At 45.1% G+C, this 16,490-nt stretch overlaps 1 long non-coding RNA gene across 1 annotated transcript in view; it reads right to left on the bottom strand.

The window, feature by feature from the left end:
- Positions 1 to 16,490, bottom strand: part of LOC310698370 — a 758,866-nt gene that overhangs the window by 194,250 nt on the left and 548,126 nt on the right. The window lies entirely within an intron of this gene.

Raw genomic sequence — 16,490 nt, forward strand, 5'->3', positions numbered from 1 at the left:
AATCGCTTTTAGATTTAACCTCTGTTTCAGTTATAGATGGATCCATGTTTAATTCTCCTTGTCTGCACGGCACAATGTTGTTATGAAACTTCTCTACAACATTCCTTTAGAGTGGCTTGTCAAGTTCACAGCAGCTCCACTCCTTTTTAATTCAACCAGAAGTTCAGGCAGAAGAGTGGCTTCTTTCAGAACATAACATTTTGTACAATGATAAGAAGGAACACCAAACATTCCGTTCAGTGGAGCCAAGAGATCCGTTTGTGTTTGGTTTCTCCCAGAAACCATAGCATCAAGATCAGGCCTTAATAAAATAAGGTTTAAAAATGAATTTAGAAATTATAGTAATTGTTACATGGATTTGTCAGAAATTTAAGGTGTGTGCAAGGCTGACACTCTGCATTACATGGCTCTCGTTCCAGTCCAATTTTATGTATGCTTCCTCAGAAGTAAGCTATGCTATGGTTAATGGGGTTTATTTACATGCAAGCCTTCAGTCTTGGGATACTTTTCTAGCAGTAAGCCTCCCCAAAATAAGTTGTTCCCATGTAAACATGCTTAGGTCAGGCTGTGTATGACAGTGTGGTGTAGTGGTTAGGACCTGGGTGACCAGAGTACAAATTGCAACTCCAGCATGAAGCTCACTGGGTGACTTTGGGCCAGTCACTGCCTCTCAGCCTAACCTACCTCAGCGAGGATTAAATGAGGAGCGGGAGGACCATGTACATCACTTCGATTCATAAAAGGAGCCTGCTTTATTGGAGGTATGGCTGATCCGCTTCTGTAGGGCTTCTTCCTAAATGTTCTATGTGAGTAAGTCCCATTGAACTGAGACTTCTGAGGAGACATGCCTCAGAGGGCCAAGTACCAGTGTGGTGTAGCCATTAAGAGCAGCAGACTCCCGATTTGGGCAACCGGGTTCGCGCTTCCGCTCCTCCACATGCAGCTGCTGGATGACCTTGAACTATTCACACTTCCTTGAAGTCTCTCACCCCACTCAGCTCACAGAGTGTTTGTTGTGAGGGAGGAAGGGAAAGGAAAAAGTTGGCTGCTTTGAGACTCCTTCCGGTAGTGATAAAGAGGGGTATCAAATCCAATCTCCTCCTCTTCTTCTAACCAATTCTAAGTTAGTGGCAGACATTTTGCTAGCTCAGAGGAGTTTGGTCCCGAGCAAAGGTAAGCCCAGACATAGGATTGTAATCAGCCCTTGAGTAACAATCACCAAGTGGCCATTTGGAGCGAGTCATTCTGCTCTGTTGCCTGGTGAGGGAGGTGGGGGTGGTTGGAGAGGTCGTTCTTTATGGGCAGCTGGGATGGGGGCTTGCTCAGGTGAGGCGAGTTGCGCTTCCCAGCCTCATTAGTGAAGGCGCAGGTTTATTGAGAGGCCTTGATCTTTTATAGCATGTTTGGTTCCTAGCAAAACTTCCGACGGGGTAGCGGGTATGGGTCAGAGGCTCTGGGGGGTACGGGAAAGAAGGCATTTTGTACTAAGCTAACACCCGTTCAGGGTGGGTCTGCCAAATGAGGAGGGATCTGTTGCGCTGCCTGGTCCTGTTGTTGATCGTAGTCGGTGTCTCTGATAAAGGCGGGGAATTGGAATACAAAATCCTGATAGGCGAGATCCAGTACATACTGAAAAACGTCAAGTTTGTACTGGAGATCGACGACCAGGATAAGATCCAGACTTGTGGAGGGTTTCACCGCCTGCCCTCTCCTCGGTCGTCGGAAGAAGCTCGTATAAGCGGGCCCATGTGGGTCAGGACTGCTGATGACCGTTTAAAAGTAATACGTTCATAGGAGTGTTCTTCCGCCTAGGGCATCATCTGAGCATGGGTCGCCTTCTGCTGTGCCTCCTAATCCTGCTGTCGGTTGTTGGGACCGCGTCTGGGCCGACGAAAAGCGAGTGGTGCCGCCTCTGGGATGAGGGAGCGAAGTGGCCTGGCCATTTCTTCTTGTGCCCACAGAAGAACGGCAACCCAGCCGACGGGTTCTGCTGCGGCACTTGCACCGACTCTTACTGCTGCTCGTCTGAAGAGGACCGGCTGAACCAGACGCTGTGCCCAGAGAGAGACCTAACTGTCCGCGGAAAAAAACGCAGTAAGATTGTTAAATCTAGTGAGGTCTGGAGGGTTTCTGGAAGAAAGTCAAGCCTGTAATAGAATTAATGCTCGCGCGCACGCACACACACACCCCTCTAATGGGTCACCTAAATACGCTTTGTGTTTTTTCCACTCTTTTATACATCACGACATTTGTTTACAGGCAGGGCTCTTCCTGCAACTTTCTCTGGGCCATGATTCCCAAGGGGTATGACCCTGCACAGGATCCTGAGCACATCTCGGGAGTAGAAGGTGGTCCAGTAGGGGGAATGTGGTGCTGCCCCACCAATCTCAACCTGCAACTTACCTGGCCCTCTCTTGCCAGCTGCCCTCTTACTCATGGGTGTCGTTAGGAATGGATTTTTGTTAGGGGGAACTGGCCTTTTGTTGGGGGGGGGAAGAACCTCAGTTAGCTATCTATTTTTATTGGTTTTTATTGTTGAGGGGGCAGTTGCCTTTCTCTGCCCACCCTGGCTATGCCTGTGCTCTTACTAACAACCATTGGGGTTTTAGCAGCATCAGCTGTCTCTCATTGCCTGTACACTCACCTACTGCTGGTCTCCTCGGCTTCTGCCCTACCACTGCTAATAGGCACTGGCCACAATTGCCTCTTGGGATTAAATCCAGGGCTTGCTACTACAGAGCTGTCCATTAAGGCTCTCAAGGCAATGTATGTCTTCCCGCTCACCCAACAACCCCTTGAGGCAGGCTAGGTTGAGAGATGGTGGCTGGTCCAAACTCACCTGTGAGTTTCATCATTGGCTCAGGATTTGAACCTGGGACTCTTCACTCTGTCTTCTTAATTACTGCATTATGCTGATTCTTTTATGCCTGGTTCAGTTCTAGAGTTTCCTATTCATGCAAGCTCTCCATCCTAAAGAAACTCCCAAAGCTGGTCTTCATCTGGGTCAGATGGCCTCATTTTTTAATTACATGAGAATGAGATCCCACGGTGACTGTGTGGAAGAAATTAGTCACTTTTACCGTTCACAGTTTATTGTGGCCTCTCTACATTTTTAAGCAACTAAAACTAGGAATTACAGCTGCAACAGCTGCAAAGGTCATTGCCACCCATAGGGTCTGGTGGTCCAGGTTTTCTGGGCAAGTGCACATAACCAAGAAATTGCCCTTTAAGATTGCTGTCTGAAAGCAGTGTATATCTGGTTATCTATTGCACCCCCTCCTACTAATTTGGGATAGTCGTGTCCAGATCCTCTACCCACAGTTAGAGTTAATAGTTTGGGACTCCATCACAGAAATGTTCCATTTAGTAATTCAGACCCTATGAAGCTACAGTTTGTGGAGGCTGGGTGTTAGACAGTCTAGATCAGTTTCCTCTATCTTGACTGTACTATTTGCCTGTCTCAGTTCTACTATTTGGGTTAGAAAGTGTTTGGAACTAGTAACCTGAAACCTTCAGCCTACTGAGCATGTCCTAAATGACTTGGCAACACCCCTGTCTAAATTCTTGGTCCACCCCACTCCAGTTCTTGGATGGCCTCTGTGCTTGACCTGATGTGCCTCTAATGCTCCTCAACTATGAGGATGGGGAAAAGAAATAAATAGTGATGAAGGTAGGATTATTATTATTATTATTATTTGGTACGTATTAATACATGGGGGTGCAGTAAGTGGTTCTATGGTATGTCACTGATGTGTCTTCTAAACTGCCCAGAGAAACTGGTGATGGATAGAGAGAATCATAAATGCACCCCTTGTTGTTAGAGTTGGAGAGCAGTATACTGGATGAATATATGTGGGACTTTCATATGCAGACTTGCCCTCCTAATAGGAGGCATTTTGGGTTTTGACAGGGTAAGACAAAGCAATAAGAGGGAGGCATGGAGTATGTAAAGATACCTGTGGTGACTAACTTGTATCCCTCCTTTTTTTTTCCAGCCCGCAAGACGTTTCTTCATATTATCTTGATAGCGGCTACCGCTGGTTCCATCTTTATCTGTTTTGCCTGGGTCACTTATGTTCTCTGTGATGTGATGAAACGACGCAATTCAGGGAGCCATAGCTGTAATATGGAGCTGAACGAAGTTACCCTTCCTTCAGATTCTGAAGCCACTGATGAAACAGAGCTACAATCTGCAGTTGCTGAGGACCCTCAAGAGATCTGCGACTCGCCCTCTGCCTCGTGCGAACAACCTGCTCTGGATTTCAGTAATCCAGACGGCAGCACTGGGGAAGACAGGGAGCTGCCCTTGTCTCCAGCAAATCCATGTGCTGTTCCCCAAGATGCAGTGGATGAAAACATGGAAGCAGAATCTTCTGTTTAGCCAGTGATGTTTAGTTGTGCTTTTACTAGACCAACTGCTCTGCAGACTAGGGGTAGGCATTGTGTTTGTCATCTAGATGTTCTTGAACTACAACTTTCATTAGGCCAAGCCAGCATGGTTAATGGCCACATATTATGAAAGTCCAACAACAGAAGGGTACCACATTGCCTACCCTGCTTTAGACATGCAGTGAACATCTGCCCAAAGTTTGCCCTTTGTTCTGAACTGCAGACCCAAAAGAGGGCCTGAGCAAGTGGTTTGATGCAGAGGATATAAAAAATGCCAGCATGGCCAGTTCTAGAACACTGTGTGCAGAGCCTTGCTACCTCTACAAACATGTCCTGACAACCTGTCACCATTGCAGTGTCTGCACCTCTTCTGTAAAGGCAGTGAGACTCTGCAGCTGTATTGTAAGTTTACACCTTCCCTTAATAAAGCACTTGAACTGACCATTCCAACAATTTTGTTATCCTTCTTTGGTATCCCTGCATCATATCACTTGCACAGTCCCTCCTTGGCCCTTCCCCTGTTTGTGAAATACGCTGGTGTTTATCACAATAAGGCCCAACAATGAGGGGTGCAATACATCCCTTTGCCTCAAGCAAAGTGGGGAGAACCCATTAATCTTTCTGGCCACAGCCACTGAGTCTTTGCATGATGGATAGAGCTTGTTTGATGTCCTCAGTGCTGTAAAGATGTCACTAAATGGACAAAGCTTGGTGGTTGTCCCCGAAGCCAACTTTGCTCCTTTACTGCCAATGTTTGCAAAATATTCTTGAGCTGCCATTTGAAATACTTGGGTGGGTGACTCAGGGTAGTGAGAGGTACTTAGGGTTTTATCAACTATGAATAATTGGCTTTTTCTCTTTTTCCTCACTTGTGAGATAACTTCTTTTCCCATTCTTTCTGATTTATTGACCTCTACCTGCTGAGATGGGCAAAGAGTATGTCTGAAGTTTGTTGAGGTTATGTTGTATAAAACCCTCAAACTTGTATATTCTTTAAAAATGCTTTTCACAGTTACACTGCATGTTTGTTTTATTTTTGTAATGCTTTTAAAGCATTTGATAAATCCTTCTTGGACCATAAAACATTTTTTCTTAGGATATGAAATTTCCTTTTTTTGCTTTAATTATCTTGTGCAGTCAGTCTGCGAAAGACCATTTGAGGCTGGTGGTTGCCAGCTATTTTCCTTTTATGATGCATGCTTAATAAAGAGATACCATAGCATTCAAAACTGTTCCTTCATGTGTGTTTTTTAATTGTTCCTGTGTTTAACCTTTTTTGGCCATCTTTCCATCAATGCAATTGTCCAAATTTGCTTGACATCTTTCCGCAGGGCCTGCAAGACAGAGCTGTTCCAGCAGGCCTTTGGCCAGGGCACAGCCTGACCCCCTCCTTTGGTAATCCTCACAGAACTCTAGCCCAATGGTTGCCATTAATTTGATTTGAACTGATTTTATAATGAAATGATGTTAGAATGCTGTATTATCATATTTTTTGCTCTATAAGATGCACCAGACCATAAGACGCACCTAGTTTTTGGAGGAGGAACACAAGAAAAAAAATATTCTGAATCCCAGAAAATCATCATTGAACAGCTATTGTTAGGACACACAGGTTCAATGATGCTTTTCTGTATGTAAGGCAACCGGTGTGTAATGGGGAATAGCTTGTTCCTCTTGTGAAACAACATGAATGACACATAGCTTGTACACTGTAGCATTGTGAGACTCCCAACTGCTAGTGACTGGCTTGTTCCCAAGAAATGCCAACAGGTAGATCTTACATGAGGGTCCTAGTGAACTGTTTCTAGATTGGACAGAGACATCCCAATGTGCCTCGTAATAATCCTCATCCGTGAGGATGATGGAAAAGGAAATAGAATGTTGAACCTGGTATTGGTGTGGTGCATATTAATGCATTGAGGGTGTGATAAGAAATTATTTACTGATAAGCTTTGCAAATTGCCCAGTTGAATAGTGTGGCTCTCCTAAATAAATAACCCATCTTGCTCTAGTTGGATAATTTAGGGTGTGTGCAGGGACTTGCCACTCTTTGCTACCACATCCTTATTCCAGTCCAAATTTACAAAGGTTTACTCAAAAATAAGATCCACTACAGTCAGATGACTTTATTCACGTGGGTGCAGGCAATGCATATGTACCAGGCCTCAAGCCAGCAGGGACTGCAGACTCTCCACTTTTATTAGCAGCAGCAGCAACAACAACAACAACCACAGCAGCAGCAGCAACAACAACAACAACAGGAAGAAGAAGTGGTCCATGGACCCCAGGGCCCCAGGAGTATGTGCCACCACTCACATAACAAAAATTACCATAGAGGTATCAAAATTTTCAAAAGTAGGGCATCCATCTCAACACATTTACAATGGTGTCAGGCCTACAGGTAAATTGTGCAAAGTCAGAAGCTATGTGCTTCAACACCCCTCCCCACATGCAAAAAGAACTAGATAACATCACCAAGATAAAACTTTGCCACACTAAGTTCAGATACCTAGGGGTAAAAATGACCAGAAACCTCAAGAAATAGTACCTCCACAACTACAACCCCCTGTGGCAGCAAATTAACAAAGACCCAAAGAGATGGAACAACATGAACTTCACTCTCTCAGACAAAATAGCCATGATCAAAATGATCACCCTACCAAAACTAACCTACCTATTCCAAACCTTCCCAATCTGGATCCCCCCAACCCAACTCCGAAAATGGCAGAAAAACTACACTTATTCATCTTCTCACACAAAAAACCAGGAATAAGCCTCACATATCTGCACCTCCCCTCCTCAGAGGGAGGATGGGGAATCCCCAACATAGAAACATAATACATTGCCAACCAAATACGCCACATAATCCCATACATACTAGGAGATGAGACAAAACAATGGGTGCATCTGGAGAGAGACACAATTGAAAATACCTGCACCACAGCATACCCATTCCTTCCAAACAAAGTAAGGAAAATTCCTACAACACTTACCAGGTACACACTGACCATGCTTAAAGCATGGAAAACAGAAATAGATGAACTGTCCCCAACCCCATCCCCACTAATTCCCCTGGCACACCACCCACTATTCCACCATGCAGCACAAAACCTCCAGATATAAACATGGCAAACCAAAGGCCTATATCGCATAACAGACTTCTATAAAAATAACAAACCCTTGTCAACACAAGAAATACAAGACAAACTAGAGGACACCCAAGTGCCCTGGTTAACACATCACCAATTACATGCCCTCTTAAACAACCCAGTAGTAAAATCAGCAGCAACTAGGCCCCTGACAGCCTTCAAAAACCTCCTCCTAACAATAAAGGGACATGGCAAAGGGATGGTATCTGCAATATACAAAATACTACTCCAAAACCCCATGAACCCCCTAGACATAATCAAAAAACAATGGGAAGACGACATAGGCTATGCGATTAATCCCACTCAGTAGACCAGAATGTGGTCTAAACCTCCTTAAATCCATATCAACGAGAAGGAGAGAACTCACTCTGAAACTCATCTACAGGTGGTACCTAACACCAAGGAAATTAGCACTAATACGCCTAGGAACCTCACCAAAATGCTGGAGAGGGTGCACCTCCACAGGCACATACATGTGTTGGGAGTGTCCCACATGTGGTGGGAGTGTCCCAAAATCCAACTATTCTGGACAACAGCCATACAAGAAATATGTAAAATAACTAAGCAAGTATTAGAAATCACCCCAGAACTGGCCCTACTAAACATATTCCAAGACAATAATGCCCACTCACATCACAAAGAACTCATAACCCACCTACTCTCAGCAACCAGAAACATCATAACCAGACACTGGAGAGACCTGTCAGGAGTAAGCATGGACCAATGGTACCAAATAGCATGGGAAACAGCCCTACTAGAAAAATTAACCAATAAACTGAAACTGACACGGGGACAAATAGAAGAAGACACCTTCACCCCGGTATGGCTCTCCTTCATCACATATACAGGCCAACAAGACAATGACAAGAATCCACCAACAGCATATGAATCAATATGGCTAACCTGATTCAAAACACCCACCCACCCCACTCACACATGAATACGAAGTTCACCACAGCCAATAACAACAAGCAACCGCACCCTAGGCCAACCCCAATTTCTCTCACCACCAAAGGAACACAAGCGAATAGCAAAGAGAACCCGCACAAACAATGCTGACACAAAATCCCACACATACATTAAGCAAATTAGAAACATCACCTCCCGACCCCCCCCACTCCCCTTTTCCCCCTCCACCTCTCCCCCCCCCTTTTCTTCCTAATGTAACCCTAATGTCTCAACAAATGAAACTGACCCATGGAAAATGTAACTTGAAAAAAAGAGAGATTGTGCATACCTTTGTAAACCAAGGAAACTTTAATAAAAAAATAAAAATAAAGAAATAATAATAATAGGGCATCCATGACTTGGCTTTTGGAAAACAGGAGGTCTGCAGTTCTTAATTAATTGGGAAGCACAGTTCTAAGCAATTTCAGCTTGGCTGCTCCTGCCTTTTAGTGTTTTTGCCCAAACAGTGAAGTCAGAGCTGAGACTGAGAAGTTAGTTATTTGGACATCAGGAACCCAAAGGATCCTAAAGAACTGCTGTTCCACCCTCCCCTGATTAGTGGCTTCTGTCTCCTTATAATCTTTGTTTCCGATCAGGACCTCTGGTACTCCCTTAAGTCACTTGCTATCAATTCTACTACATGGTGAAAGCTTGGGTAGTGTTAAAGAACCTCCCTGTAAGAAATACACACAAAAAAAGAAAAAGAGCAAACTGTGGGCATTTTTGCAAATAGGCATGTCTTCTATAGAGCAGGGATTCATTAAGAATATAACTTGCAGTGCAGTGGTAGTCTACTCAGAAGTAAGTCTCTTTGTGTTAAATGGGGCCTACTTCCAGGTATCTGGGTACAGGATTGTAGCCTAGGCTTTCTTGTAACGAAGAGATTCATGGTGGGAGGGTTCCCTTGCACACATCAACCAGGGAATAATCACTTTAATGCAATTGGGATTTTTGCATCTAAACACACACTAATCAAGACAGATTAAGATTGCATCTTAGCCTTGAGGTATACTGTATTTTTTTGGGGGGGGGGAATATCTCCCTTTACAAAGATAGATCATTTTGGTTAAAGGAAGCAAAAATTAAAACCAGCAATAAACTAAAAACACATCAGCATTCTTGTCTGAACAAAAATGTTTGTATCAGGTGCCTAAAAGGTACAGTGAAAGCTCCTGCCTAATGTCAATAGGCAGGGAGTTCCAAACTGTAGGTGCTGTCACAGGAAAATATCAGATCTTTACAAATGCAGAACTGGCACCTGTAACTGTGCCAGTTCTGCAGATTAAAGTGGTCAAGAGGGCATATATGAAGTAAGGTAGACTGGTCCTGAGTTATTAAGGCCTTTGTATAGCAATAGTAACACGTTGAACCTGGCCTGGTAGCAAACCCAAAACCAGTGCAGATCTCTGAGCCCAGGTGTTATTTGCTGACAATATCTCACCCCATCAGAAAATGTATTTCAGAAGTCTCCATATCAAATACAAGGGAAGCCCCACATAAAGAGAATTACAGTACTTAATTCAGTATTGAAGTAACTAATGTATGAACTACTGTGGCAAAGCTTTTCTGATCCACGTATAATGGCAAGCTGTTGAACCAACTGCATTGGTAAAAGGTGCTTCTAGTCATTGACACTACCAGAGTCTCCACTGACAATGGTGTATCTAGAAGCATGCCAAACTGCAAGCCTGCTTATTCAGGGGCAGTGCGACCCTATCCAGGGTAGGCAGTTGACCAAGTTTCCATCCATGGGAGCAGCTCATCCACAGTGCCTCCATGTTGCCAGGGTTCAGGCTCAGCTTGTTTTTCCTCATATTTCCCACCCTGCACTCAGGCCAGGGACTGCATGGCCTCTCCTGATTCAGATGTTATAGAGAAATAGAGCTGAGTGTCACCAGCATACTGATGGCACCTTGAGACAAAACTCCTAATGACTGCTCCCAGTGGCTTCATATGAATATTCAGTAACATTGGAGATAATAATATGCCCTGCAGTACCACGTAACGTAAGTGCCAAGGGATCAAAAAACAGTCTCGCCATGCTACTCTCTGGACACAGCCCCAAAGGTAAGAGTGGAACCACTGCAGTACAGTGCCTTCAATTCCCATTCCACAGAGCTGGTCCAGGAGGATGCCATGGTCAATGGTAAGCAAAAAGCCCAAGAGAGATAAAAAAGCAGGAACAAGGTCACTCTTCCCCTTTATATCTCTTTCTATGTCTTCACAACAGCTACAGGTGAAACTCGGAAAATTAGAATATTGTGGAAAACTTCATTTATTTCAGTAATTCAACTTAAAAGGTGAAACTAATATATGAGATAGACTCATGACATGCGAAGTGAGGTATGTCAAGCCTTTATTTGTTATAATTGTGATATTATGGCGTACAGCTGATGAAAACCCCAAATTAACAATCTCGGAAAATTAGAACATTAAATGAAATCAGCAAAACAAGGATTGCAAATAGAGCAATACTGGACCTATGAGAAGTAGAAGCATGCATATGTACTCAGTATTTGGTTTGGGCCCCTTTTGCATCAATTACTGCCTCAATGCGGCATAGCATGTATGCGATCCGCCTGTGGCACTGCTGAGGTGTTATGGAAGACCAAGATGCTTCTATAGCAGCCTTTAGCTCTTCTGCATTGTTTGGTCTCATGTCTCTCATCTTTCTCTTGTAATGCCCCATAGATTCTCTATGGGGTTCAGGTCAGGCAAGTTTGCAGGCCAATCAAGCACAGTAATCCCATGGGCATTGAACCAGGTTTTGGTACTTTTGGCAGTGTGGGCAGGTGCCAAGTCCTGCTGGAAAATGAAGTCAGCATCCCCATAAAGCTCATCTGTGGAAGGAAGCATGAAGTGCTCCAAAATATACTGGTAGATGGCTGCGTTGACTCTGGACTTAATGAAGCACAGTGGGCCAACACCAGCTGATGGCATGGCTCCCCAAATCAGCACTTCACACTGGACTTCAAGCATCTGGCATTGTGTGCCTCCCCATTCTTCCTAATTAGATGCAAAAGCTGCTCTTATCAGAAAAGAGGTCTTTTCCTGACAATCCTCTCCAGGCTGTGGTCATTCCTGCTGTTTGTGCACCTTTTTCTTCCACACTTTCCCCTTCCACATAACTTTCCATTAATGTGCTTCAATATAGCACTTTGGGAACATCCAACTTCTTCTGCAATTACCGTTTGAGGCTTTCCCTCCTTATGGAGGGTCTCAGTGATGGCTTTCTGCACAACTGTCAGGTCAGCAGCCTTCCCCATGATTGTGCTTCCTACTGAACCCATTGCAGGTGTTATGGATTGAATAGCTACTGCACCTTTTCACAATATTCTAATTTTCTGAGATTGTTAATTTGGGGTTTTCATCAGCTGTACCCCATAATCATCACAATTATAACAAATAAAGACTTGACATATCTTGCTTTGTATGTCATGAGTCTATCTCATATATTAGTTTCACCTTTTAAGTTGAATTACTGAAATAAATGAACTTTTCCACAATATTCTAATTTTCTGAGTTTCACCTGTATATGAAGTAGGGTAGGCTGAGATTTGGTGGTGGGACCAAGGCAGGAAGTGAACAAAAACAATGATGAATTAAGCGAGTTTAAAGTGTGAAACTGTGCACTCTCAGAGTATTAAAAAATAAGATTCAAATTTGGCAAACTAATTTTTGTTTGTTTCCTGTAAAACACCAGGAGTGAAATGGAGCAATCAAAGCATAGAGGGTACTCAGACGACTTCTTTCCTGGCTTTTGCTACAATCCTAACTACACTTACCTGGGAGTAAGCCCCATTGAGTTCAATAGAACTAACTTCTGAGTAGACATGTTCAGAAATGTGCTCTCAGTGTGGTTTTTTTTTTATTTCTAGTGTTTCATCACCTCTCTTAAATGGGTTTTTTTGTGAATGGAAGAGCTCAAGATAGTGTACATGGCTTTCCTCACTTGCCATATTATTCTCAAAACAAGCCTGCGAGGTAGGCTAGGCTAAGAGACAGTGATCCAAGTGTTCCAAGTGAGTGTTGTAGCTGAGTAGGGTTTGAGTTCTTTGCACGGTTTGGGACTGGTACTGGAGGAGAGGAGGGCTCCTATGCCTTTAAAGCTATATAGCAGACAAACTAAGGGTTTTCTAGTCTGCAGCTACACTTATGAAGAAAGCTTCACCTACTGATATTTTGTCTGACATCTTATTACTTGCGTGTGCCCCCTAATTCATTTTGGGTGCTCCAGCCCACCTACAGAAACGGCTACAAATTTGCGTGGCATGTAAACTGTTTGCAAACTTTATGCAAATTTGTGACGTTTTTGGATGCCCTGTTGCACTTACCAATCAAGGCATAGTATACAGGGCACAGAGAAGCCTATTGGCCCCTGATACCTACATACAAGCCCCCAGTCTTAGAAAACCTTCCTAGCAATAAGCCCTGCTGAATGAGTTACCCCACTGTAAACATTCAGAGATACTACAGGATACTGGGGAGAAATGCGTTTTTTCCCTAGTGGCATGGAGAAGGCTTTTCTTTGCGTTGTGTTCCTGATGCTGATTTATGGAGGGGCGCCTGAAGAAAAGGAGAGCCAGTTGTCCACCGCCTCCATGGGTGCGACGGAGCCTCCGGCGACAGTTTCGGAGGGAACGGAGGGGCGTGGCACATCCGACCCCAACTTTTCTGGCAGCACCGCAGAAGTCGGACTAAATCAGACGGAGAGCCCCACCGATGGAGAGTTGCAGCCGAACACAACTTTCCTTCCGCTTAAAAAGGAACGTAAGTTTGTCTCCACCCCCTGGCCTAGTAGTTGCGAAGAGGACTTTCTGGAACCCCGAAAGCCACTTTACTTTCTCTTCGACCTTTCTGTGGAAACCCTGACTCCTCTTTTCCCCTATGCAATTGCCTTTCCTCCTCTCAACATCCAACACGTGTTTACAATAGTTTCACTTCAGGCAACTTTCCTTTTAACCCAGGGTCTCCAGGTGGTGGAATCCAGAAGATGCCTTGCACTACAATTCCCATCAGCCCCACCAGGCATGGCTATGGTCCCAGAAGCCCCACGTCACACAGCTCTTTTGTAGTCCTAAGCATCCGCTGGGGGACAGCAGGCTGCCAAAAGGAATATAGCTAACTAGTGGTTTTGATATACCACAGGATCCTGGGTAGTGCTCCGGACTGAGCCCAGGGTTGCCTCCCTTCCCTTCTGCTCTCTTGTCTGGTGCATGGCCTAAGCTTGCCATGGAGCTTCAGGACTACTTTCAGAATTTGATTTTGGTTCCCTTCAGTCTGCCCTCTTTGTTCTGCCACCATCTTTCAAGATCCTCTGCCTGCAGAGTTAATAGCTGGGAGCCACGATACTGAAAGTTTTCTCTCAGTAATTTAGATGCGTAAAACCAAAATTTGTGTAGGCTCAACATTTGGTCAGCTTTCCCCATTCCTGTCTATTTTGGACTGTGGGGGGGGGGGTGTGCCTTTCTCAGCCCTTCTACTTGAGTTAGAGGGAGTGGAACTTGTAAGGAGAGTCAAGCATCCTCTTAACCACTAGACTGCACCCCCATATTAAATTATTGGTTTCTCGGTACCAGAATGGGAGTTTGTATGACTTTCTGGTCCACCTCCCATTCTTGGATGACCTGTGTATTACCACTTCTGATGACGAGATTTTTCTTTATCATACTGATACATTTTGTAAACTGCCGAGAGAGCTTGAGTGATGAATAAAATGAGACTCCTAAATAAATTATCTCTCCTTGTTTTGCTTGGAGAGCAGTGAGATACTGCATGGCTGCCTTAGCCTGGCATCATAAGGTACAGTGGTACCCCGCAAGACGAACGCCTCGCAAGACGGAAAACCCGCTAGACGAAAGGGTTTTCCGTTTTGGAGGCACTTCGCAAAACGAATTTCCCTATGGGCTTGCTTCGCAAGACGACAGCCCATAGGGAAATCTCAGGGACAGCGGGGAAGCGCAGCGCGTCTTCCCCACTGTCCTCGGACCTCCTCCGAAGCCTGGCGGCGGGGCAGGGACACCTCCTCCCGCCGCCACCGAGCTTCGGAAGGCTCCTCCAAAGCCGGGCGGCAGGGCGGGAACACCTCCCGCCGCCGCCCGGCTTCGGAACGGTGCTCCGAAGCCGGGCGGCGGGGAGGGAACACCTCCCGCCACCGCCCAGCTTCGGAACGGTGCTCCGAAGCCGGGCGGTGGGGCCGCGAAGCCTGGGCATGCTGATCTCAGCGTGCGCAGACTTCGGCATGCTGGCAACTCTCCGCAAGCAGCGGGAGAGGTCCGCGAAGCCTGTCCAGGACAGCATTTGAAGGCAGGGGGGGGGAGCAAAGACTTTCGCCCCCCGACCGCCTTCAGAAGAGGTCCTGGACCTCTTCTGAAGGCTGGCAGGGGGCAAAAGTCTTTGTCCCCCCTGCCTGCCTTCCCAGGGGCTTTTAAATCGCCCCGGACAGCGGAGAAGTCCTCCGCTGTCCGGGGCGATTTTAAAATGCCGCCCGCCAGCATTTTAAGATCGCCCCGGACAGCGGAGAAGTCCTCCGTTGTCCCAGGGTTTTTTAAAATGCTGGGGGTGGGAAGAAAAGCCCTTGTCCCCCCCCCCCCCAGCCTTCAGAAGAGGTCGGGGACAGACTGTCCCCGGACCTGGTCTGAAGGCGGTTTCCATAGGAACGCATTAATTGATTTTCAATGCATTCCTATGGGAAACCGTGCATCGCAAGACGAAAAACTCGCAAGACGAAGAGACTTGCAGAACGAATTAATTTCGTCTTGCGAGGCACCGCTGTATTGGTTGGAACTTTGACACTGTAAGATGAACTATTGAAGGACAGGTGTGTGGGAAAACCTGCAATCAAAATTACGATTATGATTGCTAAATAAGCATATGAAGGGGGTTAAGGCTGACATAGTTTCTTTATTCCTAGAGAAGACAGACAGGAATAGGACAAAGGATCTTAATATTTTCTTCTTCCTACTTCTGTCTCTCTCTTCTTTCAAGCCAGTGATTGCTTGGGCTTTTCTTAGAGTCCAGACTCCATTTTTGAAACTAGTTTTGTATTTTGTAACTAAAAAGTATTTGTACATGAATACTGCTTTGATACATTTGCTGTCTCCATTGAAATATAAGTAAACCTTTTTTTTTACTAAAATATGTGACTCATCAATGGGGACAAAGAAGAGAAAGGTTAGCAGGATAAGAAGTGTGCTTTTACTCTGCTAAAAGTGCTCCGCAGCCTGTTTACTCTGTTTCTCCTGCACACATGGGACAGGAGGTTTAAATTTTAATTTACAGGTTTAAACCTCAATCCATCTCCATGAAGGGGTGGGTTTTGAGGATCCTGGATCTGTAGGGGTGCCTGCAAAAAAGTCATGACTGACAAGGTATCTTCTATTTTTCCTCCTCAGGTCGACAATACTACCCGTGGGTGCTCCTTCTTATGCTTTGCTTTTCACCATATGTTGTTGCATGTGTCTCTGTTACTGCCCGTTGCTTCTTTTCAAGGCAATGCAAAGCCCGTTGGCAATGTGGAGGAAGTGATGTGGAGATGATAGGTATGCGGCTATTAAGCAGTTCTGACTCTGAAATTCCATCTCCTGAGACTTCTGACGACTAGGCAATCACCTTTATCCCATCAGCTCTTGCAGCTCATGCTCCTGGTTCCAGCTTGGAGCCAACTTGGAAGCTGAACCTGCTTTGTAGCCAGTGATGTTCTAGGATCTTCTTCTCTAATGGACAGACTGGGCAGGCCTCTGAAGCGCAATGCTGTTTTCAATAATAATTAAGGGTGATATGTCTTGCACAATGCATTACTGATTATGCTTCTGGTTATGAATAAACTAGATTCACTACTGCACGGACAAGCAGTGCTCTCCTTGTCCAAAGTATTTCCTTCACCTTTAGTGAAAAATGTGCTGGTATGTCATAATATGCATGGAATGGGATATTCACTACACTCTCTTGCCCCAATTAATACATCAGGGGAAACAGTAGTGAGGAAAGCACAGTGATTGCTCT

The sequence above is a fragment of the Podarcis liolepis genome (assembly GCF_965112155.1).
Source record: "Podarcis liolepis genome assembly, chromosome: Z".
NCBI lineage: Eukaryota > Metazoa > Chordata > Lepidosauria > Squamata > Lacertidae > Podarcis > Podarcis liolepis.